We start from the raw sequence: 25,260 nt of genomic DNA on the forward strand, positions 1-25,260 counted from the left end.
ATTCGTGTCACTGTCGAAGATAGCAATCCTTAGGTGGTGAGTAACCTAGTTGTAGCTTTTTACTTAGAGACTTTGATTTTGATTTCCACTTCATCTACACTTTAGTAGTCACGCAGTTAGACACGGAGTTTAGTGCTTGGTAGAGTCTAGAAGTCGAGGACTTGCTAGATCTATTCTTGAGAGGTAAAGAGAGTTGTGAGTGAGATAGCCAAAATAATTTTATTCTTTGATTTTCTCGTTATTTTCAGAGTATTGTACCATTTTTTGTTTCGACTTTATTTTATACCATTCTATCTGTTTTTGTTTCATGTTTCATTTCAATACTTAGGATTAGAGTAAGCAGAAACTACCACCATCAAATTTGGGTTGAAAGATCAGAGAAAAAAATGGTGAAAACTATATTTTGGATAAAACGACCATAAACTCTGAAAATTTGAAAATTTGATGGTTAGAACAGCAAAGCTAATCTAAATTAAAAAATAAGTGCAAAGAGGGCATAATCAAATCACAGAGAGTGACCTGGAAAGTTTCATACAGTTTGGTGTAGGAATATAGATTGCGATCCATGACACTTGAGACAAACTGGGCATAAACTGATACCAAAGAATTTTATTGGGTTCTAAATCTCCATATATACACTTTTGCTGGAAAAATTGACGCAAAAACCCCAAATCAAGGAAATTGGGCAAAGACATAGAAAACCTTGGAAATAGACAAAAATTGGGCCTTTTTGACTTTTTGGTGTCCAAATTCAAAAATAAGTGAAAATCTTACCTCTACAAGGTTTAGACATACAGTTGCCAAATTCCATGACCATATGCAGTGGAACATGGATTGAAATCCATGACCCCCTGAGGCACTTGATAACCACTTGTGAAAGCAATAACTATGCACATTGTACTACTTAAAAGGACGTTTACAGGCTAAGATTTGGGCAGTAAGAAGCTGATACCATCATATGGAATGACTTGTGTGAAGGTCATCATAGCAGAAAACAACAAAAATAGGACCAAAACCCCAAAATACAAGCTGTAAATCAAAAACCTCAAGTAGCCACAAAATTTTACTTTTGGCAAGATAAAAGGCTTTCAAATCCAAAAATAAGTGGATAGGTAGACCCCATAGACTTCGACTAACAATCTGACCAAGTTTGGGGTCTAGACATGGAGGAACATGGATCAAGCACCAACTCAAAACAAAGCAAGTTTGGGTCAAGAAAGATGGGATATATGCAGCAAAAACACTCCCAACCCATAAGCCAACAAAGACTCTAATACCATCTCACATACCCATACAGATCACCCATGCATCTATCACAAATACACGGGTGCCAAAGAAGTTGGTTCAAGCTCAAAAAATACAGGAGCTTATTTGGAATCCTAAGTGCAATATGTTGAAATTGTCTAAGAGGCCAAACCAACATACCAAGCATCACTTACCAAATCAAAAACCAACCAAGTCAACAAAGCAAGTATTGGCAGCCAAAGAGTTATGCCAAGCACAAAGAAATCAATCGTGGATATGGATCCTAGTGGCAACAACGCAAGCCAAACATCAAAACCATATGCTAGGTAAGGAAATGCAAGAACACCAAGTATGGTGGCCAAAACAGCCCAAATAAGTTATCAACACGGCATGTCCTGTCAAATTTTTCCAAACGCCTATGAAAGCTAGTGTTGCACTACTCCAACAAAAGCTATATGGGCCCATAAATATTGCTCCACCCACCTTGTACCCAAAATTTCCAATTCGTCTAGGAGAACTCAAACACGAGAGGGGGGAGACATGATAGAACTCATGGTGGCAAAAGATTTTTACATATTACCGGGCATTGTCTTACAATGGTTTAAACCTTGTTGTGTTTTATTGCGATTTTATTTTTCTAAAAATGCTAAGTAATGCATGAAAAGTTGTTGGAATTAGGGTTGCAGGGAAACACACACAGCTTGGAGAAGATGAAGGAAGCTCAAGGCCCACAACAGAGAGTGTCTTACTTAGTGTGCAATGGAAAGATGGACAGTCCTAGAGTGATGGGTGTATAAAAAATGCACGGGGCAAAAAAAATCCCAAAGAGGGAAAAAATGCCCTGACTGTCCTAGTGTGTTCACACACATCAGTACCACATGTATATGGTAACAAATCCCCCCTGGGAGTGATGTGGTGAATGAGGGCTGGCACGAAGAGTAAAGGGAAGTGCCATGTCTTGAGGATAGGATCAGTCCACAAAGGGGAGCAAGCCCAAATCTTTTCAAAAAGATTCAAACTTCTCACGAAACAATGCCTTTGTGAAAAGATCTGCAAGGTTGTCCTGTGTTGGCACATAAGCCAAGCTGATCTCTCTTGCTGAGAGCCTCTCCCTGACATAGTAGTAATGCACCTCAATGTGCTTTGTGCGAGCATGAAAAACTGGGTTCCTTGCAATTGCCAATGCACTTTGACTATCAGTGTAGATGATGTTGGCAATGTCTTGTCCAACACCCAAATCAGCCATAAGGCGTCTGAGCCATACACACTCAACCATAGCTGGAAGACTACCCTATACTCAGTCTCACAACTGGAAGTAGCCACAATAGGTTGCTTCTTGCTCAACCGTGAAATACACGAACTGTCAAGCATGAAACAAAAACCACTTGTGGACACTTGCGTGTCATACCAACCAGCCCAATCTGAGTCCAAAAAAGCATGTAAATCTGGCGACAATGATCCCCCCTTGGGATAAAACAAGCCAAGATGCGAAGTGCCACTCAAGTAGCAAAAATTCCTCTTGACTGCATGTCACTACTTAGACCCTGGGCTATGCATAAGTCTGATGACCTGTGAGATTGCAAACTAAATATCTGACCTTGTGTTGCATACATAAATGAGGCAACCAACAACAATTTGGTAAAGAGTGACATCAACATGATCAAACTGGAAGTGGCCACAATAGGTTGCTTCTTGCTCAATCATGAAATACGTGAACTGCCAAGCATGAAACAAAAACCACTTGTGGACAATCGCGTGTCATACCAACCAGCCCAATCTGAGTCCGAAAAAGCATGTAAATCTGGTGGCAATGATCCCCCTTGGGATAAAACAAGCCAAGATGCAAAGTGCGCTCAATGAAAAATCTTCTTGACTGCGTGCCAATGCTTAGATCCTGGGCTATGCATAAATCTGCTGACCTGTGAGATTTCAAACTGAATATCCGGCCTCGTGTTGCATACATAAATGAGGCATCCAACAATAGTTTGGTAAAGAGTGACACCATCAAGATCACCGGCATCATGTAGACTCAACTTCAAACCTGTTTCCATGGGAGTGGCAATATGTTTGCAATCCTCAAGTCCAAACTTACATAACAATGTCTCTATGTAACTTTTTTGCCACAAGGCAATACCACCATCACATTGCTTAAATTGTATTCCCAAGTAATGATGCAACATCCCCAAATCTTTCATCTTGAAAGTAGCATTCAAATCAGCCCTAAATTCAGCAATATGTGCCTCATTGGGACCAGTGATCAACAAATCATCTACATAAAGAACCACAATGAGAAGTACATCACCCTCACACTTTACATACAATGTGCTTTTTGTTGGATTGTTACAAAAGCCTCGCTTGACTAAACGAGTGTTAGCCTTCTCATACCAAGCATGAGGAGATTGCTTCAACCCATACAAAGCTTTCCTTAGCCTCTTGTCCTTTCTTGACAAAACCGCAAGGCTGCATTACATAAACTTCCTCAAATATGTCACCATTCAAGAAAGCAATAACAATGTCTGATTGATGTACATCCCAACCAAAATGAGCTGCCAATGCACATAGAAAACGCACAGTAGTCATATGACAAGTGGGAGCAAAAGCTTCTTCATAATCTATGCCTTTTTGCTGCACATAGCCTTTTGCAACAAGTAGAGCCTTATGGCGATCAACCTCACCATCCGGCTTGCTTTTCAACTTGTAAACCCACTTTGTACCAATGGCCTTTTTGCTAGGAGGCAAATCACATAAATTCCATGTGTCATTTTCTATAAGAGCATCATATTTTGGTTGCATAACAGCCATCCAATTTTATGAATTTGGTGCTTCATCAAAAGAAAGAGGTTGGTCAACATCATGTAAGCTAGACACAGCAAAAGCATAACAATATGATGCATAAGATGCATGGGGAGAGCCTAAACAAGTACGACTAGACAAAGGTGCATCCAATTTACTGTCACACAAAGTGTGCACCAACCATTTTGGCATACCTCTAGCCTGCTCATTTTCAGGCCTTTTCTCATCAAGTACATCATGTACATCTTCATCAGTAATAGGCTGATCTGTAACATTTTCAAAAACCCCCATAGATTGTATATTTGCCTAAGTTGAATTTACATTCGAGCTTCCACAATTGAAAAGAGGCAATAAACTGTCATAAATGTCCTGTGAGCTTACATGACTATCTCTAGTACATGAGAGCAAAGGATGAACAAAATCTTCTACAAACACAACATCATGTGAGACCAAAATACACTTTGTTTGCGAATGGTACAACCTATAACGTTTGCTTTCAGCACTATAACCAAAAAAAATATATTTGAGAGCCTTATCATCCAATTTTTTGCACTGCGCTTGTGGCAGTAAACCATAAGCCAAACATCCAAAAACACGCATGTGCTCAATAGATGGCTTTTTATCATGTCATGCTTCATATGGAGTCATAGACTGCAACGCTTTTGTAGGACACCTATCGAGTACAAAAGTGGCACACATGATAGCCTCAAGACAAAAGGAATGTGGTAAAGATTGACTCTTGACCATACATCGTGCCATTTCCGTAAGAGACCTCTTTTTCCTCTCAGCAACACCATTTTATCATGTCATGCTTCATATGGAGTCATAGACTGCAACGCTTTTGTAGGACACCTATTGAGTACATAAGTGGCACACATGATAGCCTCAAGCCAAAACAAATGTGGTAAAGATTACTCTTGACCATACATTGTGCTATTTTCATAAGAGACATGTTTTTCCTCTCAGCAACACCATTTTGCTAAGGCGTATATGGCACTGTACATTGGTGTTTTATCCCACGACTAGCCAAAAGTGCATTAAAATTCATGAGACATAAACTTTCCCCTCTATCGGAACGGAGGGTGCCCATAGTACATTTCAAGACATTTTCAGCCATAGCAAGAAATTGCTTGAAGCACATAAACACTTCCAACTTAGCTTTCAATGGATATACCCATACATGCCTGGAGTAGTCATCAATGAAAGTCACGAAGTACAAGTAATTTCCCAAGGATGAAGTTTGCATAGGCCCCACAAACATCAATATGCACAAGTTGCAATCTGCATGCAGCACGAACTGACCCATCCTATCTAACTTACCAAATGATTTTCTCATATTAAAATGCCTATTTAATATGGGAAGATAAAAGGGGAACAAGAGTTAGGATATAGATATGTGCTTCTAGACCTATCTCAACAGGGGACCAAAAGGAGAAATGGTTGCATAAGGGTCCAAAAGGAGACGGTCTACCCAAAGAGCAATGTGCAATAAGTGCTTCTAGATTTACCTCAGTAAGGGACTAAGAGGAGAGATGGTTACATCTCAATAGGGGTACAAAAGTTTCCATGCTTGATTGACTAAGTGCTTGAAGTATTCAATTCAAGCCAAATGACTTAAGAAGCATAAAAGACACATGTTCAAATGATCCTCCACATGTGACCCTCATGATGTGCTTGAATCCTATTTTATAGGTTTTAAAGGGGTCCAATGAGAATTTAGATGCATTAAAAATAGATAATTAAGTTCTTTCTCTCAAAGAGGAAAAAGAGGACACATGTCCAAATGAAATAATTAAATAATACGAGAGAGAGAGAGAGAGAGAGAGAGAGAGAGAGAGAGAGAGAGAGAGAGCAAGGTGTGGACCAAGCATGAGAGGGGGGTATACTCTTCCACACACACACACACACACACACACACACACACATTCTCTCATTGTGTGGAGTGCAAAGTGCAAGATCTCCATCTCCTTCTTGAAGCTTGTTGAGAAGTGGATAGCCTACACCAACACTCTTGGCTATGGAATGCAAATCCAACCAAGATCCATGCTTCAATGCTTAAGCTTGCCATCTTTCTCATCTTCATTACTATGCTATTATGCTATGCTAAGCAAGAAGAGTGATGATAAGTGAGGAACTATTTCTTTCTCCTATGAATGATTCTTCTTCCTCTTCCCTACCCTCATTCCCTGCTAGCTCTCTCCACCTTCAAAGGTGTTTGAGGCCTTGGGACCGAGGCTCGACACTTGGGCGCTTTTGATTGGTGCCTCCTCAGCCCGCTACGAGCACATCTAGCTTGCCCACCATCTCTTGCTTGTACTCTACACAGAGAATTTGACTTTCTTTATTTTATGTTCACACAGAGTATTAAAGGTGGTGGCCAACCCTATTTTGATTTTCAAGCAAACGAGGATTCCCACCCTCGAAAAATCTTTCATGCTACACTTCTTGCAATCTGTGCTTGGTGTTCAGTTATGGTGTGCTCATTATTCAATCATGTTGGCGACGAACTCAAAACAATAAATTAACATAAAGTGGTATTAGTCTAAAGCTTCAACATCTTTTCTTCGAAACTTTGAAAGTTGATTGGATTTTTGCTACAAGTCAAATCTGACCGAACCCTTCACCTTCTTTTACTCTATAGACCTCAACATGCCGTCAAAAGTGGACAAATAAAATGAGACCGGTTTCCACACTTGGCAGATCAAAGTTAATGCTATTTGATGCAAAAAAACCTATTGAACGTGGTCAAGCCTCTCGCAGCCAAAGAATCTGGCACATCCGCTGCAGTTACAAGGGCATTATTTGCCGAGCAACAGAGGAAAGATGAACAAGCTTTTGGTATCATTCTAACTTCCTTAGAAGATGACTTTTATTCATTATTTGGATGATGTTGATTCTTCAAGTGCTGCCTGGATAGAGTTAGAGAAGCTTTTCGGTGCCAAAGGTAAGTATTCCAAAATGAGTTTAAAAATGGAATTATATTCTATTTGCATGCATGAAGATAAAAATATTGCAGCTTTAGCTAATAGACTAAAGAGCATCAAAACACAGCTAGTTTATGTTGAAGCCCCTCTGACAGATGAAGACCGTATAGCCGTTATTCTGAATAGCCTCCCTGCAGAATTTTGTCAAATTGTCACTATTTTAAAGGAGAAGGATCCTCTACCTTCTTTGGATGGTATTGTTAACTCATTGCAGGAAGAAGAGAAACGAGTACCACGAATCAGCTCTTTCGTACCAACTACATATGTAGCCCGTGGTTGCACTTCAACTGCCAATTCCACCAGGTCTACTACCAGCACTAGACCTTGTGCTATATGTGGACGCAGCAATCATCAAACCAAGGATTGTTTCAACAAAAATCCCTGTGGAAAGACTAATCATCCATCGGACATATGCTTTAAGAAGAACAAGCGACAAATCAATATGGTTGAAGGTGATGAAGACGATGCAGCACCAATGCTTTTCGTAGAAAGTGATGTCCTGTAGTTTGTTTCTTATTTAGTCTATTTTTATGTTTCCATTATGTCAGTTATTTCTCAATAATTGTATGGGTTATAGACACTGCCATAAAATAAAATGGTAAGACCACCCTTATTGTTTGAATGAGTTCTGGTATGTCTCACGCTGATGGTTGTTTGAGGGAAGCACACACACACACACACCTATGTTATTGTCAAGGGGGGACCTTTTACTCAGTGGTTTCAGGTGAATGAACTCTGCCATGGTCTGTCTCGAGTCCATTGTCAGTGGTTTGGGCTTGAGGGGGGTTGTTGGGTATGCAAGCCCGGTAATGGTGTCTAGTCTACTGTGGGAAACTCCCTTTATAGCATGCAGGGGAAAGTTCAGTTAGAAGTCAAGTGTTTTTTTCATGGCTATCTCAAGCATCCTTTATATATAAGGCCATACATCAATCAAAATAATATAACGTGACTTTTTTCTGCAGTACCGTGTTCTCTCTCTCTCTCTCTCTTGTGCTCCTCTGCAAGACTGGTGCAGCCATGGCTTCCCACCTGCACCCTCCATAGCCTCGAGCCTATGTATTGCTTGATCAAGTGATCATTAGCTTTACAATAATGGCAACGCATCTTCTTTTTGCCCTTATCACTAGAATTGCCGGACGAAGTGCAGCCAGCAGAAGCACTAGGAACAAAAATTTTACCACTCGCAGTAGAACCATAAGAAGTGGTTACATTGCTATTGCCACCTTTTCTTTGAGCTGCAATAAAAGCCTGTTCAACTGCACGTTACCTAGTCTTGTTTTTTTTCTAAAAAGTCGCTCTTGCAAGAACAATGTACATAATGCATCAAATATGACAACTTTAGGATTTCCTTGGGCATAAGTCTCCAAATACTAGCAAAAGTCTGGTAAGAATCTCACAAAGTATCAAGAACAATCTACACAAGTGAACTATTAGAAATGACTTCTCCTGCAAAAATTAGTTGCTCATTAACATCCTTGACACTAGCAAGGAAAGTGTCCATTTCATCTTCCTCATGCATAATCTTCGATTCTAGCTCTTTACGCAACAAAGCAATTTTAGCCTCATTGCGGCTTGCATAAAGACCTGCTAGAATATCCCAAGCCTATTTTGAAGATTTTGCTGAACAGATGTGAGGAGTGATAGTGCGCTTCACAGACAATGCAATATGTGCATGAGCCTGCGCATCTCTTACATCCCAACAAGCCTGCTCAATCGTAGGCAAAACAGCTCTAATAGCAGCAACCCTGGCAACAACACCTGGAGCATCCTCAACATCGCTTGCATCCACAGTACCAAGACGTACATCAATGCCATGCACAATGTTTCAAACTCCCTTTGATACAAGTACATGTTGCATCATGTAAGCCCACATAGGGTAATTTTCCCCATCCAATCTGTCCCCACATAGGGTAATTGTCCCCATCCAATCTATCCTCAGCAAAAGAGACATCTTGAACACATATGTGTTGTTGTTAGACATGGAAAATGCCTGCACTTGATGTGAAAACTACTCGAAATGAGGAGAAATTGAGTGAGACCCGAGAGATTCACCATGGAAAACGTACCACACCACGTAAGTGTAGGGGAGGGGGGTTCTTTTACAAGTTATATAAGCGTGTAAGTTAGGGGTAGGTCCCCAATAATTTATCTCCCAAGCTTAAAAATAAAGGAGGGGGTATCATATTTATTGGGGGGGGGGGGGGGGGGGGGGGGGTGAGAAAAGGGGAAAATGAGAGAAAGTTTTTGTGTTTCAAAACGATTCCCAAAAGAGTTTTGCCAACTTGTTAGTCAATAGCTGCAAAGATGCATGTAATTAGAACTAACACTGCTTTGTATTAGTTTCTTGTTTTCTGATTATAGTTCATTTGTTGAGGGATGAAAGCTATAAAGAGTTTGTATAGATGCAAATTCACATGGAGAACCTAACACAACTTTATAACCATGTGTTTTGAGTAATTTAGATGGGTCAAAATTGGACGAGTAGCTAGAGTGTAGGCTGAAGGGGCACATAGTTTGAAAGTCAAATTAAAACACATTGAGGGTACATATAGTTATCAATAGAAATGGTTCCTTAGTACGTGTCCAATCACTATGTTGTATGCTCTTTGACTAGTTTTACTCAGTTAGATCATGTGAGACCTAAATTTTATATGTAAGATAGGGGTATGATAGTTTTCTACATTGATTGTCGTATAAGCGTAGAAAAGGGGGTCATATTCCCTAATATGAGTCGTATATAGGGGTTTTATCAAAGTTGTCCGCTCGCGTGGCGTCCTGTTTTGTATATAGAGTGAATCCCCGGGGGAGTGAGACCAACACATGCTATATAGCACAACCCACAGTAGACTGTATGAGACCTATTATGCAGTAATTGGCACTGACAAAAATTTTGCACAAAATGACAAAATTGCCTGTGCAAACCTGGCTGTAGTGGAAATGGAGGTCGAAATGATTTTGAAATGAAATTTTGAGTAGACCAAGCTCTTCGAGCATTCCCAAAAATTTTGTCGATGTGTTGACGCTCGCCAAAGCTTGTTGAAATCTAAGAAAACGACGAGGGTGTTCTGGCAATGCTGGCGACTAAGCCCGGGAGGACATGACCTGCTCTGATACCAATTGTTGAAATTAGGGTTGCAGGGAAACACACATAGCTTGGAGAAGATGAAGGAAGCTCAAGGCAGGCAGCAAAGAGTGTAGTACTTAGTGTGCAATGGGAAGGGACTCACAGAAAAAGTTTGGAAGCAAATTGAAGATGCCAAATTTTGACCTAAATGCGACGGTGATCGGAAAGATAAACCTATCGTATCTGGGACATACAAAGTCCAAACACGAAAACTGAAGATCCATAAAAAATCTAAGGTATGCATAGGGAATGATGGGATAAAAAAGAAAAACGGGTTTTCAGAAGCACTAGGCAAATATACTAACTTAGGGGGATTTCCTAGTCATTTCCACATAGAGAGAGAGAGAGAGAGAGAGAGAGAGAGAGAGAGAGAGAGAGAGAGAGAGAGAGAGAGAGAGAGAGAGAGAGAGAGCGAGCGCACAGATCAGGCATCCACATGGAGAGCGGAGCTAGCGGTGAGCTCTATGATGCTTACAAAACATATGCATGCATGGCAAATACTAATCCACTCACCAAAAACACAAATTGGGCTATCGGCACCTCACATAAAAACCCGAGCATTTCATAGAGTAGGAAAGTCCAAATGAGTGGTGTAGGGTATCAAAAGGACCTCCCAGGCATGGGGAATGCAATGATGTTCTCCAGGTATGCAACAGTTGTTAGTGTTGTCGATCGCGATCACTGCCATCAAGCAAAATCAACAACAATTTATACCAACAGGTAGCCCACCTCCAAGGGTCCTAATGAGGCTATGAACACCTCAAATGGATACCTAAATTCTCCAAGATTAGCCAAAGTGCCCAGGAACTCAAAATTTGCTCTCACATGAAATACAGGTTTCCAAATTATAGGTGCAGGGTCTCAACAGGTTCTCCTTGGCATGAAAAACCCAGCTATATGGTTTTTGTGAAAAAAGGCTACACTTGGTACCAACCATGGCTACTATCCCATGGCTCATACCAGGAAAAAGATGATGTCAGCAGCAGGTTCTACGTGTGAAGAGGAGTCTATAGGCACTTCATTTGCTCAAAATGGACCAACAGGGACTTTCCACACATAGATTTATAGGTTTCAGAGTCCAAGAGCCGTGAACCACGCAAAAATAGGCAAAAATTGTGCAAAAGCATTGGCTTTTTGGACCATTAGTTCCACCTAACCATAAGGAACCCATTACCATAGGCAAATAGAGTTCAAAGTTGGTAACAGTTCATTGGTAACAGTTCAACTTATCATAAAATGTGCGTTTTTAGTGTATTTTTATGAAAACCAGAGAAATTGGCTAGCCCATAGGACAAAGTTTACAACCCAACCTTCCAAGAGCTCATTAGTGATCACGAGAAGCTATAGGGAAGGTTCGAATTTAAATGCAAAATCATAACTAGGGCTTGCTTAGCAGACATGACTTTTGGCAAGAGAAAAATATAAGTTTTGACCAAACCAGTGATCCAAATTGACCATGCAAGGTGGTAGTGGACTCTACACACCAAGAGGAATCAGAGGGTACCACTCTTGCTAAGAATGGACACATTGGATGACAACCGCGGTTGTTGCCACTTGATCTAAAAAGGGCACTCTAAGCCAGAAGAAATGATAGCTATAACATGTTTCAAGTCCTGAGAACCCACTTGAAGAGTAGAACACAAAAATGGAATTAGAAAGGCACGTCAAAATTAAAATTTCCAACTTGAATCCAGGAGACCAAGTCTAAAAGAGTCCAGATCTTTTTTGGGCCTAATTTGAGGTTTTAAGTGTCCAAATTGGTGATACATAGCATGGGTGGGATCAGGAAGAGACGAGTATACCAAATATGTGAAAACTTTCTAATTTTGACACTACTGGCACCGATTGAAATTGCTGCCACCTACCACATCTCAGGAACTGGAGGAGACCATGATGAAGTACATCTCAAGAGGATCCCAATGACACCTTATATGCCAAAATTGGACACTCTGAACTCAAGTTATTGACCAAAACTAACTATGAAGGAACTAACTACACAAATGACTGACACCTGATAACTATCTATCTGAAAATCAAATCATTGTCATTTGTTTTCCACATTGTCTGACACTCCAAGAAGATGAGACACATAAGTATTTACAAGTTGTAAGAGAAAGAGAGTTATCAGGTTGACATAGACCACATTACAGGTTCAAGAGCCTATTTTGTTAATGAGTCCATTCATGGTCTCAAAGTATTTGGTTGTGTATGGAAGAACAAGCAAGGGAAGAGATGGGAGGCACCCCAAATGCCAAAGGAATTCAACACCATTGCTTATACACCACAAAATGCAGACAAAGAAATCTCAAGATTGGGAGTAGAAGATTTCCTATTTGAGCCAATAGTTCGGGTTGATCATAGGCAAGCTCATGAGTTGATAACAACTCTTCAAAAGATAGATGAAGAGAAAATGACAACAACGTTCACAAAAGCGGATAGAGAAAAGGTGACAATTGAAATCAAGCCAATCAAGTCCAAGCAAAAAGTACGAAGCTTGAGGTTTTATATGGACCACTCATAGATGACGAACATGCCAAAAAGCTACCCAAGGACTTGCTAGAAGAAGGCTATAGTTCAGAAGAAGCCTAGGTTGTGGCTGACTTATCACTATCTTTCATAAAAGAGCCAAGCCCGGAGCTGAAGACACCATCACATGCCACATGAGAAGATGCTCAATCAGAGGGCTTACAAAAAACGCAAGAAAACCCCATGACAAGTGATCAAGAATAGGAAATCAAGAATGAACAGGTACACAAAGGAGTAAATCAGCCTGCACGCTTGTCAAAAATACAAGAAAACCTTGAGATGACTGGTCTACCTATCTCATCAGAAGCTCAAACGCTATAGGTTCTCAATGCAGTCACAAAAATATAGGAATTGTGGAGAAAAAACCATAAGGTAGGGCTGATATCCTTGCCCAGGCACTCTCTTAAGGAAGCTCCACCTAAAGGCAAATAAGAGCAGGTCAACAAAAAATTGGGAATTTGATAATATACCTGAGGCTTGAAAATTGCTCTCGTCCTTTGGGTAAGTATCAGGTACTTTTTCACCCTATAATAAGCACTTATAATTCCTTTTTCAAATATGATTTGATTGAGAATTATAAGTGGGCTGCATATGTTGAAATGGTTTCATCCGCTTAACTCTTCAAATACATAACAAGTCATGTATGAACAAAGGATTTTGGGAAAATAGTACACCAGGTACCATTTCTACAACATATTACTTTCTCTATTAATTGTTCATTCTAATACAATCGAGGGTTCTACACTGGCTAAATCAAAATCCATGAGTTCATAGATTATGTTGTTAATCACAAGGTATGCATCATAGTCTAGGAACTCATGGAGATTGGTTTAGCCAGTGTGGAGCAAGATTTATGAGGGTCCCTCCCACTCATGTTGCTAAGTGTTTCCACTTACCTCCACACACAAGTACATCTGGTACTTGATGGATGTCATATTTCTTGATATCACTTTATGAGACATATTCCATATGTGGCTGTTGAGCCAGCATAGGATCACACCCGCATTTTTGTTCACACCCATCATTTTGTAACCATTGATTGTAATAAATGTCTTTCCGACATTAATTTTGATTTGAGCCATTCATTAAGTAACGGGACTCAATTGAGTTTCCAGCTTGTAATCCCGACGTAATTTCACCTGCTGATGTAAATAATTAGAGATGTTTTCACCTCCAAGGCTGAGGTATATAAGCCAAAGTTTTGTAACCTAAGGGAGGATTCAATTATTAATCAAAGTGAGTTTTTGAGCGTCGTGACTGTGTCTGAGAGAGAGAGAGAGAGAGAGAGAGTCTTATCTCCTTGCTACGCGAGCTACGGGGCCGCCATTGGAGAAGCGACACCGCCATTGTGTTAGCAACGGTGAGAGCTACGCACAGATACCAAGAGTGCGCGCTATCGGCTTCTATGTGTGGTAAGTTCCTACGAGCTTCGGTGTGAGTTTTCTTCCAACTCGTGTGTCGGAATAGAGCGTGCAGCATATCTATAGAACCACAACGAGTAGAGCTACACATTAGTACCATCGGGGTCAAGTTTCGGTCACCTGTATTTTTTGGCCTGTCTTCATACGCGTTTACCGCACGGAGTGGTTATAGGTTGATTTTGCAGTTCAAGTCTTTAGGGTGTTGTTCTTACCTAGTGTATAGACTTCCCCTTGAGTTTGAGATCGATTCAATGATTCTAGATCCTGTTTCGTATAGCATTCGTTCGTAGTACGGATTTCAGTCACTTGCGTATTTTAGAACTTAGATTTGATTTCCTTAGTAGTGATTGTCATTAGAAGGTCGAGTAGGTGATTTGACACCCACCTAGTTGTTTCCATGCGCCTGCGGGTCAAGCTCCGTCCTCGTCTGACAAATTCTGTTGTTGGTTGAGTTCTCGCTATTTAGCTTCCGCTAGCGGCGTAACCGCCTTAACATTTGGCGCCGCTGCGGGGACGAGAGCCCTAAGTAGGTGACCTTAGACTAATCCTACGAGGTGAGTCGTATAAACTACTTTGTATACTTTAGTTAGAAAAGATCTAGGAGTGGTGGACTCCGAAGGTCTCGAGAGATACTAGGAAGTGGGGTATTCCTGGGTCTTCCGTGTTGACAGTATTTTTAGTTTAGCTTAGATTAGATTGTTTTTGATGGTGTTTAAGTGGTTGTTGACATAAAAAGCATTTGCTACTCCTTGTGTGGTAGTAAATCTCTTTATATTTTCAATTGCAAAAAATCCATTTTATGATTAGAAGTAGCTTAGGTAGGGCCTGATTTGATCCTGATCTAGAGCTATCAATTGGTGTTCTATTTGCTTGATGTGTTTGATTGCATGTTAGATCACTGAAAAAGTCGCTTTGGTAGTGAAATATGCAATAAACAAAGTTCAGAAAAATTTTCTGTGTAACTGATTGTTGCTGAGCACTTAAAAGAGCTATTGGAAGAGTTCTGTGCTGAAAAACTGGAAATCTGCAACTTTAGACATCATACGCGTATGATGTCTTAGGACCTAAACAGAGACTAAAATTGAAAATTTGACATTGCCAGAGTGTTTAGAAGGGGGGTTTTACCCTAAGATCAACTTAAAACAAGAGCATTAACACTCAAAGAAACCCAAAAAGACAAGTCGGAGTCCAAGAAACGCAAAGAATAGGAAATTTTGGATTCAGATCTTGTTTTTACATTCAAACCTGACAAAAACACTTGAAACTCAATTATAAACATTGGAGAAGGCTTAAAACCAAAAATAGTCAAAATCTGGGACAAAAGACATCATACGCGTATAATGTCTTTTGGCACATCCACTGCTTATTTTTGAAATCTGACCTGACAAGATTGTTACAAACACTGTAGGAAGCATAAATATCAAGTTTGGACCCAAATTGATGAAAAAGACATCATACGCGTATGATGTCTTTGACCTAATTTTGGACATATTTTGATACTTTGCTAACACAGATCCATTGTAATAGCTGTCTAGAGGTTATATTTCAAGTTTCATCCCATTTGGATCACAATTGACCCAAAAAACAAGTCAAAAGCGGAAAATTGCCAAGAAAAGCCTAAATTAGCCATAACTTGCTCAAACAGAGTTCAAACTGAATTTTGTGAGTGAACAGAGCATAAAGGGGCCACTGAGAGTGAGCATAACCAAAATAGTCAAAATCTGTGAAAAAAGACATCATACGCGTATAATGTCTTTTTCAGCATAACTAACAAAATTCTCACTTGATGAAACAGAAGTTGTCCAACTGACAAGATTAAACAATTGACCAAGTATCAATCAGTTTGGATCAATTCTGACCACAAAAACTTGGGGAAAACAAATTGCCGAGACGGAAAAGTTACAGTCCTTTAGGGGAATTGATGAATTTGAGATCGGGCAGGAATCTCCGGAATAATCAACCAAAACAAGGGGAACCAGCAAGTGTCATATCAACCGAGGGAAGTGTAAACCAAAGTTGGGTGCAACCATTAGAGCCGATCTTTGAAGGAAGTGTTCTGATACTTCTTCGGAGAGATCTTACGAGATTTTCACCGAAACTTGGAACACTTGAACCTGAACAACAGAGAAAATATGGCAGCAGGATCATCAAACCCTTCCGCCACAATGAAGCTATTGTTCATAAAATACCAGTACGACAATGAGCAAGGTGCCAAGATCTACAAAGATGGAATGGACCGCTATTGTGTAAAGATAGAAGATAGACCTAGTGAGTTCAAGGACTTAGTGCCTGTGAGCTATAGCGGAGATAGATATCTAGATGACGAGGGTACCATGTACTTGGTAGTCCTAAACCCTAACATTGTGGACAAGTGGGGATTGATGGGCACCAAAGCCAAAATAGATGAAGAACTCGAGGAGAAAGCACCAATAATGAACTTCCCTAATGCGAGGTTAAGAAGAGAGAATGAAACTACAAGGATCAACACTGATAACATCTATGTGGGGCTATACAAATATAATAATGGGGAGCAAGATCTCTATTATAGATGTGAAGAACCCTACACCGGAGAGTTGACAGACAAAAAAAGACTTATGTCTTTACCTACACAGAGGGATCGGAAGTGAAAATTGCCGCTTACGATAAGTATGGCAGGCAATACTCAACAATGGGCAAGAAAGAATTAGAAGGATATACATACTTTGGGGGACCACTACATCAGTATTATGTTACTTCTAGCTCACATAGACCAGCACCAACAAATGGAGTGCAAAACTCAATGACAACAGGAGGACAAAGAACTCAGGTTGCTGACTCTTTCAGTCAACCTTGGGACTCGAAGCTCGGACCAATGGGATCATTACATTCCAGAGAGTCAATGGAGACGAATCGAGGTAGTGCAGTTCCAATCCCCACCTATACCACTCCAGGTCCAAGGTTTGAAGCGGAACCATCACATTTACCTCCTAGTAGTAGATTCAGGGCAGGGGAACCGACAAGGGTAACCCATGAAGTCCATGATGCTAGAGAAAGCTTTAGCCGAGACACAGGAGCAATGAGATTGGTAGCAGATCATAGACGTATGAGACCATCTCAAGTAGCCAAGTGTATGCCAAAGAAGTATGGTGGTTCAGGAGATCCGTATGCACATGTGTCACTCTTTAAGCAAGTCTTAAGAGCTGAGCAGATAACAGATTTCCATACACAATACGAGGGATTTGGTCTTACTCTAGAAGGTACTGCATTGACATGGTTTCAACCAATGAACATAGGGGGATTCCATGACATTGACCATTTGCTAAGAGAGTTTGCTGAGGAATTCTCAAAACGAGGGATTAAGCACAATACGGTCTCACAAATATATGCTTTTAAACAGAGAGAACACGAAAAAGTGAAGGAAGCTTCACTTCGCTTCAAACAATACATTGAGAGATGTCCAGTACGTGAACGACCACAAGATGACAGACTATCTGTTCTCTTTATTGAGGGACTGAGGAACGACACTCTCAAGAAGGACTTGCACTTGAAAGCTTGTACAAGTTTCGAGCAAGTAACGAGAGAGGCATTGTACTTAGTGGATAACTGTACGGTTTATGGAGAGGTGTCAGCGGATACAGATTTTGCATCCAGTAGCTCCTCCTCCGTAGCGAGCGAGACTACCACTAAAAAGAATGTTCAAACAACAACCATGCCAAATGTAGAGCAAATGATAGAAGATGCTCTAAAAAGGATGGCACCATACCAAAAACCATTGCCAAAAACACTGAAATGGTGTGCTATTGAACAAAAATGGACAAATCATCCAACAGAGGAGTGTTATTACAACAAAGGGTATGTAAGGGAGCGCCAGTATGCACCTCCTGCTCAATTAGCACCACCTCAATACATCCAGTACCTCGATACCCAACGGGAAATGTACCAGGACCTATGGGGATAGAAAGACCGCAACCGGTATTGGGACAACAACCACCTTTACCAGGAGCAAGACCAGTGGGCATTAGATATGCACCAACCTTAGAGAATCAGGAAGAACAAGCCTTAGTGCCTGTTCAAGCCTATTATGAAGAATCGGGTGCACACATGTCTCCGACAGTGTATTACCCACCAGAAGAACCAAAACAACCAGAACCATGGGGCATGATGGGGAATGTTGGAATACCAACAGTTACAAGTGCTTCTGATGAAGAGAGATACAATTTGGACGCAAGAACATTGATGTTCATAGCTCATGGAGGGTTAACAGGACAAAGACCATCCTATCCACAAAGGACGAATCAAATGGGACCAAGACCAGCACTAGGACCCTGTTACAAGTGTGGAGGTGACCATCTGATGAATGTTTGCCCACATACGGAAATCATTAGAATTAACGCTTATTGCACTGAGTGTGGGGTTACTCACTTCATTGAGGATTGTTCAAAGAATCCAAACAAAGTGCAAAAGACGACATTGAATATGCTAGAAACTATTCCTACCAGCAGTGGGTCTGAAAATGAAACTCTGATACCAACGCAAGTTGTTACTAGAGCTCAAGCTAAGAAAACCACTAGAGAACCTGAGAATGGAAAGTTAGCGACTGAAGTGGTTAGTCAAGGACCGCGGAGTCAGAAAAACACATGGAAAGCTAGAAAAGCACGCATGAAGTTGAGAAAAGAACGTGAAGACGCTATTCTAGCTGAGGAACTAAAGCAAACTAAAGCTAGATTAGAAAAACTTGAGAGTCAAAACGGGAAACGAGAGATGAGCCCGGAAAGAACGAAACAAAAGAGTATCAAAGAAACAACGAGCTTAAGCTCAGGGGGATCAGTGCTAGTCGACAAAGTACACGAACCATTGGACGCACTGATGAGAGCTTACGAAGCTAGGTTAAAGAACAACCAAACACAAGAACAGAGGTGGATGACATACCCAAACGCGGAATTGGAAAAGCAGAGACTTGAAATGTGCCAGAGAATGATCGAGACTGCACAAGCCTTATTAGAACCACCAAAAGAAACAATGAATTGTGGAAAGGAAAACCCAATTCAGCAAGAGACTATCGTTTCACGGGTAGCTGAAAAGACTCCCAGTGCACAAAAGCCTGAAAATACACAAAAGGATGACCGCATAGTATTGAACACAACCGATCAGGAGATAGAGAGTTTTCATCCAGTCATACAGAGGATTTACGGAAAAGATGAGGATTACAATGAATTTTGGAAACAAGTGAGAGAGGCAAACTTTGCAAACGAGCTAAGTTGCCAAGCTAATCAGACAAATTGGGAAAAGGACATCAGGAATCCTCCCATAGTGGAATTTGAGGCAGGATCTCAAGTGGACTTGGATCTGCAATCTTACTGGGGAGATGGGGGCTCTGTTAGAACAATGGAGAGCAAACCTCATTCACTGAAAACCTTACCTTCATACTTAGGAGAGTATGAAGCAAAATCCGAGATTAGAGCACTTCCCTCACGAAAAATCTCATCAGAAAAAGTCATGGACTCGCAAGGATTGATAGAGATTTTGTCAACACCAGTGACATGCACTATCACTCTAGCTGAGCTTTTGAGGCTAAGACCACATATGTGGACCACTGTAGGAAAATGCTTGGAGAAATTCGGGATAAAAGACCCAACATCGAGACTGCAAGAGAGCATTGAGGAGCTGAGCAAGCCACAAAAGAACGCTAAGCCTGTACCCTTAAACAAGGTCGGAGAGTATTGCGAAGGTGAAGAGGGGAATACAACCTTACCAGTTGAATTCCAAGGAGTGAACACAATGGCAATACTAGACAGCGGAGCTGGGGTAGCCATTGCTACAAAAGAAATCTGGAAAAAATGGGGGAAACCAGCAATAAGGAAGACTAGGTTGAAACTCCAATTAGCAGATGGACACATGGAGAAACCTATGGGGTTATTAGAGAAAGTTGTAGTGACTTCTTGCGGCATTGAATACGAACATACTTTTGCTATTGTCGATTTTGGCAAGGAGAATAACTATGATATCATACTGGGAAGACCATTCATGAGACAGTTGAAAATGGTCCAAGATTGGGGCTACGATCACATATACTTGAGAAATATGGAAACCACTACACGTGTGAACCTGAAAGACCATAGCTACAAAGATGTGAACCGAACACCGGTAGAGGAGTTTGATTCAGCTACTTTGGCGGGATCCGAATTTCCAGCTTGGTTAGGTAAACCCAAGGAGTTATGGATGTGTGGAGCTTCGAAATGTGGAAGTCTGAAACGAGAAGAATGTGTTTTAGAAAGGGCTATCGAAGACGAAACTTATGTAGGAGAACCCTTTCCAGAGGACACGTTTGAACCATTAGAATGGACACACATTCTAGCAACCCTAGATGTTTGTGCAATTCCGGATGGTCCCACAACAAAATTTTGCGACAAGGACGGGTACGACGTGGTTCCGTATTTCATGTTGAGAACTGTACTCAAAAAAGAAACTGAAAAGAACGATACACTGGAAAAGGAAGATGAAGAAGAGGTGTTTCACGACATTCCCGATCATCCAGAGTGGGGAAATGAAGCAGACAACGAGTCAACGGACAATTCAAGCGGAAACGAAGAAACTATAACGGATGTCCGATTTTATGATTTTCCGAACCAAACTAAACAACGCCAGAAACACTATAGAGCAAAGAAAAAAACAAAAGGGGTTAGAACCAATCCGATGCCTAGAATAAGAGGAAAAAATCAATTCCTAATGCTAGTAAAGGCTGAAGATTGTGTTAAGGATAAGATTTCTGGAAGAATGAGAGGCAGTGATCAAAAGAGCTTACGAAAAGACAAAAGAGGCTCAAGAAATCAAGTTCAAAATAATGGAACGAAAACTGAAACAGAAAAATCAGAAAAGAACAAGCGCAACAGAGAACACACGGAGTCCAAGTTAGAACGTAGAAACAAGTACAGAGAGCTCAAGAAAACTCTGAAAGAAGTTTGGACGACAGAAATTGAGAGTGGAGAGGACGAAAACGCCAAAATCAAGGAAAACATGGATGTTCCCTCTCACTATAGGAAATTCACAATAGAGGATAGGAAGGTGATATTAACCCCACCTATTCGAGAGAGGAAGGAGAACGAATCTTATGACGGACCGGAGGATGCAAAAAAAGTTGATTTAGCAGCTCCAGGTGAGCCACCTAGACCGGTGTACATAGCCACAGATTTGTCTCCAGGCGAGGAAGAGAGACTTTTGAGTCTTCTCAGAGAGTATAGGGATGTGTTTGCATGGTCTTATAAGGACTTAAAGGGAGTTGACCCATCGATATGCCAACACACAATCCCACTGAAACAAGACGCAAAGCCTAGCAGACAGAGACCATACACATATAATGATACGTTTGCTAAGCGAATCAAGGAAGAGATAGATAAGCTAATGGAAGCTGAATTCATATACGAGATTGAACACACTGATTGGGTATCTCCGATTGTGGTAGTACCTAAGAAGAACGGAAAACTCCGAGTGTGTGTCAACTTAAAGAAAGTGAATGCTGCAACAATCAGGGACAATTATCCCCTGCCGATAACTGATCATGTTCTAGAGCGTGTATCAGGGAAAACAGCATACTCCTTTCTTGATGGTTTTTCAGGATATAACCAGCTAGCCATAGCACTGGAAGATCAACATAAAACAGCTTTTGCAACGGAGTGGGGAATTTATGCTTATCGGGTTATGCCTTTTGGTCTAACCAATGCTCCCGCAACCTTCCAGAGGCTGATGACGCATGCTTTCAAAGAATACTTAAGGCTGTTTCTAGAAATATACATGGATGACTTATGTGTACATTCTCTACTGAGAGATGAGCATCTAGAACACCTAAGAAAAGTATTTGAGAAATGTAGGACATATCGCATTTGTCTCAATCCTGAGAAATGTGTGTTTATGGTCCGACAGGGCAGAATTCTGGGACATATTGTCTCACAAAACGGAATATCCACGGATTTAGAGAAGATAAAAGTTATAGTGGATATGCCTAGACCAACCAATGCGAAACAAGTACAGAGCTTTATGGGACATTGTGGATATTATAGACGATTCATTTACATGTACGCTATAATAGGCCAACCACTTTACAGGCTAATAGTGAACTTTGAATGGACAGAGGAGTGTGAGGAATCATTCAAGAAATTGAAAGAGGCACTCATTACTGCTCCAGTCTTGAAATCACCAGATTGGGAGAAGATATTCCATGTGCACATAGATGCTTCGGCATATGCAATAGGATGCATTCTGGCTCAGCCAGAAGAAGGAAACATGGATTTTCCTATCTGTTACGCCAGTCGACAGCTCAACCATGCAGAGAAGAATTACACCACAACAGAGCGAGAGGGATTAGGAATGATATATGCTGTGAAGAAATTTCGGCATTATCTTCTAGCCAACAAGTTTGTGTTTTTTACGGATCACCAAGCCTTGCTCTACCTAGTGAATAAACCATGCAATACCGGGAGAATAGTGAGATGGTTCATTATCTTACTGGAATTCGACTTCACGGTAGTAGTAAAGAAAGGAAAAACACATCTTAGAGCTGATCATCTTTCGCGATTGACGAATGGAGAAGACCCTATAGGAGTAGATGACGACATGCCAGACGCGTACTTGTTCAACATAGAAATGATACCTAAGTGGTCTCAAAATGTCGTTGACCTATTAACCTATGGAGGAGAGTTCGATAGAAGAGAATACAACCTGAAACATATTGCTATTCAGCAATCCAAGAATCTTCAATTGATTGCAGGAAGGTTGTATCAATTGGGAAATGATCATGTTTTACGACTATGCATCAATCCTGAGGAATATAATATATATCTGCGCGAAGCACATGTTCAGGAATGTGCATTTCATTGTTCAAGAAGGAACACATATAGGAATTTGTTACAATTGGGAGTCTATTGGCCAGGAATGAAAGAAAGCGTACATGAATATGTCACTGTATGTATTGTATGTTCATCAAAACCGCCAGCCGAGTATTCGACATTATATCAGATAATGATCGCTCCAGAATGGAGTCAGTATATTGTTGAATATCTCACAAATAGAACTTTCCCAGAAGGAACGTCAAAAGCTCGTCAGAAATCTGTAGAGACAGAAGCTAGAGATTACGCTTTAATAGGAGATCAACTCTATAAGAGAGGTAAAGACAACCAGCTTAGGATTTGCGCATCAGAGTCTGAGTATGTGATAATCCTGGAGCAAGCTCATGGAGGAGTAGGTGGAGGCCATTTCTCAGGTGATAAGACAGCAAAACTTGTCTTAGCCGCAGGAATATGGTGGCCAACATTACATATGGACGCTGAGGAATACGTTAAACGGTGTGATGACTGTCAGCGGACCAAAGTACCACTTAAAAGAGATGATATGCCGCTTAGACCAATGATGGGGGCAAGAGCTTTTGCAAAATGGGGGATTGATTATGTCGGACCCATTTCACCTCCTGCATATAAGACTCATGCACAATACATCATTGTGGCTACAGACTATCTAACAAAGTGGGTCGAAGCAAAGGCAACTCAAAAAGCAGATGCCAGGACCACGGCACAATTTCTATATGAATACGTCTTTGTACGATATGGATTGCCAATAGAAATTGTGAGTGATCGAGGCACACATTTCATAAATGAAGTGATAGAGATCCTTCTAGATGAATTCATGGTAATCCATAGGAAATCAGCCCCGTATCATCCACAAGCAAACGGACAAGCTGAAGCAACAAACAAAACCATATGCACGGTCCTCACGAAGATTGTATCTGAGTCGAGAACTGACTGGGACCAAAAGTTGCATTCAACATTATGGGCATATAGGGTAGCATATAAAACATCAATAGGAACGACCCCATATAACATGGTTTTTGGGCTAAATGCTATCTTACCAATAGAATTCTTGATTTCAACCTTAAGGGTGGCTAAGGATCTAGAGTGGACAGGGCACGAGCTCTCTGATAGAATAGATGACCTGGAAAAGCTAGATGAGCTTCGCCTAAAAGCAGTAGCTTCTATCTACGCTCAAAAAAGGCGACAAAAGGAATTTTTTGATAAGCATGTGCGGACTAAAGAGTTTAAAGTTGGGGACTATGTCCTAGTTTACACTCTGAAACAGCATGCTAAGAAGCTTAAAAAGCGAGGGATGGGACCTCTGGTGATTAAAGATCTATCACCAAGTGGAGCCGTCAAGCTTGCTACATTAGACGGAGAAGAAATGCCCAATTGGATTAGTGGATGCAGAGTGAAAAAGTATCTGTTGCCGCTAACACAAGACATGCTTCTCAAAATACATCAAGAAAAGCTGCGTGTCCAGAAAAAGAAAAAGATTGTGGAGGAAGCGCAAGCCGAGGCGAAGGAAAGAATGGAGAAAAGAAGACTACTGCGTCAGAAACAGCGCAATGAAGGAGCAATACGAATAAACGCAGTTAGTATAACAGAAATGGATAATGACAAAGAAGAACCCATCATTGAATGCAAAGTAGGAACCAACCAAATCAAAGCCAGAGCACTATTGGATTCAGGAGCTCAAGCTAACCTACTTTCACTCAGTTTGTATAGACAATTGACAAATGACACTAAACTACAAACTGCCAAGCAAGAGTTAAAGAGTTACTCTGAGAATTCAATCAAAACTGTCGGATGCACAGTTTTACATATACAGATTAACCAATATGTGTATCCTCATATGTTTTACGTGGTTGAAGACCAAGCTACACAACATCCATTATTGCTAGGACAACCATGGCAGAAGCAATACAATGCAATGATTGACTGGAGTTCTAAATCAGTGCTTATCAAATACGAAGGTGAAAGTCAATCAGTTAAGTTCACCAAAGGAGCAGAGCCAACTCCAAAGGAAGAATCCACGGACAAGGGCAAACAACAAACAGAGAAAAAGAAGAAGCAATGGCAACCAAAAGTTTCTATACAACCGGATTACTCTTCGACGAGGAATTCTCAACAGTGGATAAGGAAGACAAGCAATAATATAACAGCTCAAACTTGGGAAAAACGGAGTCAACATTGGTATGGAGACCAAAAAAGGTGGTGCCAGAAAAAACAAACAGAGTCTTCAATACCAGACAACAGAGTGATCCCCGACAATCAAGGACAGTGAAACAGATCTGGATTCCAAAGAAGTTCATGACGGCACAAAGCTACAGCAAGCAAATTTGGATCCC

Source organism: Adiantum capillus-veneris, chromosome 15 (genome assembly GCF_014529385.1).
Source record: "Adiantum capillus-veneris isolate H3 chromosome 15, ASM1452938v2, whole genome shotgun sequence".
Taxonomy (NCBI): domain Eukaryota; kingdom Viridiplantae; phylum Streptophyta; class Polypodiopsida; order Polypodiales; family Pteridaceae; genus Adiantum; species Adiantum capillus-veneris.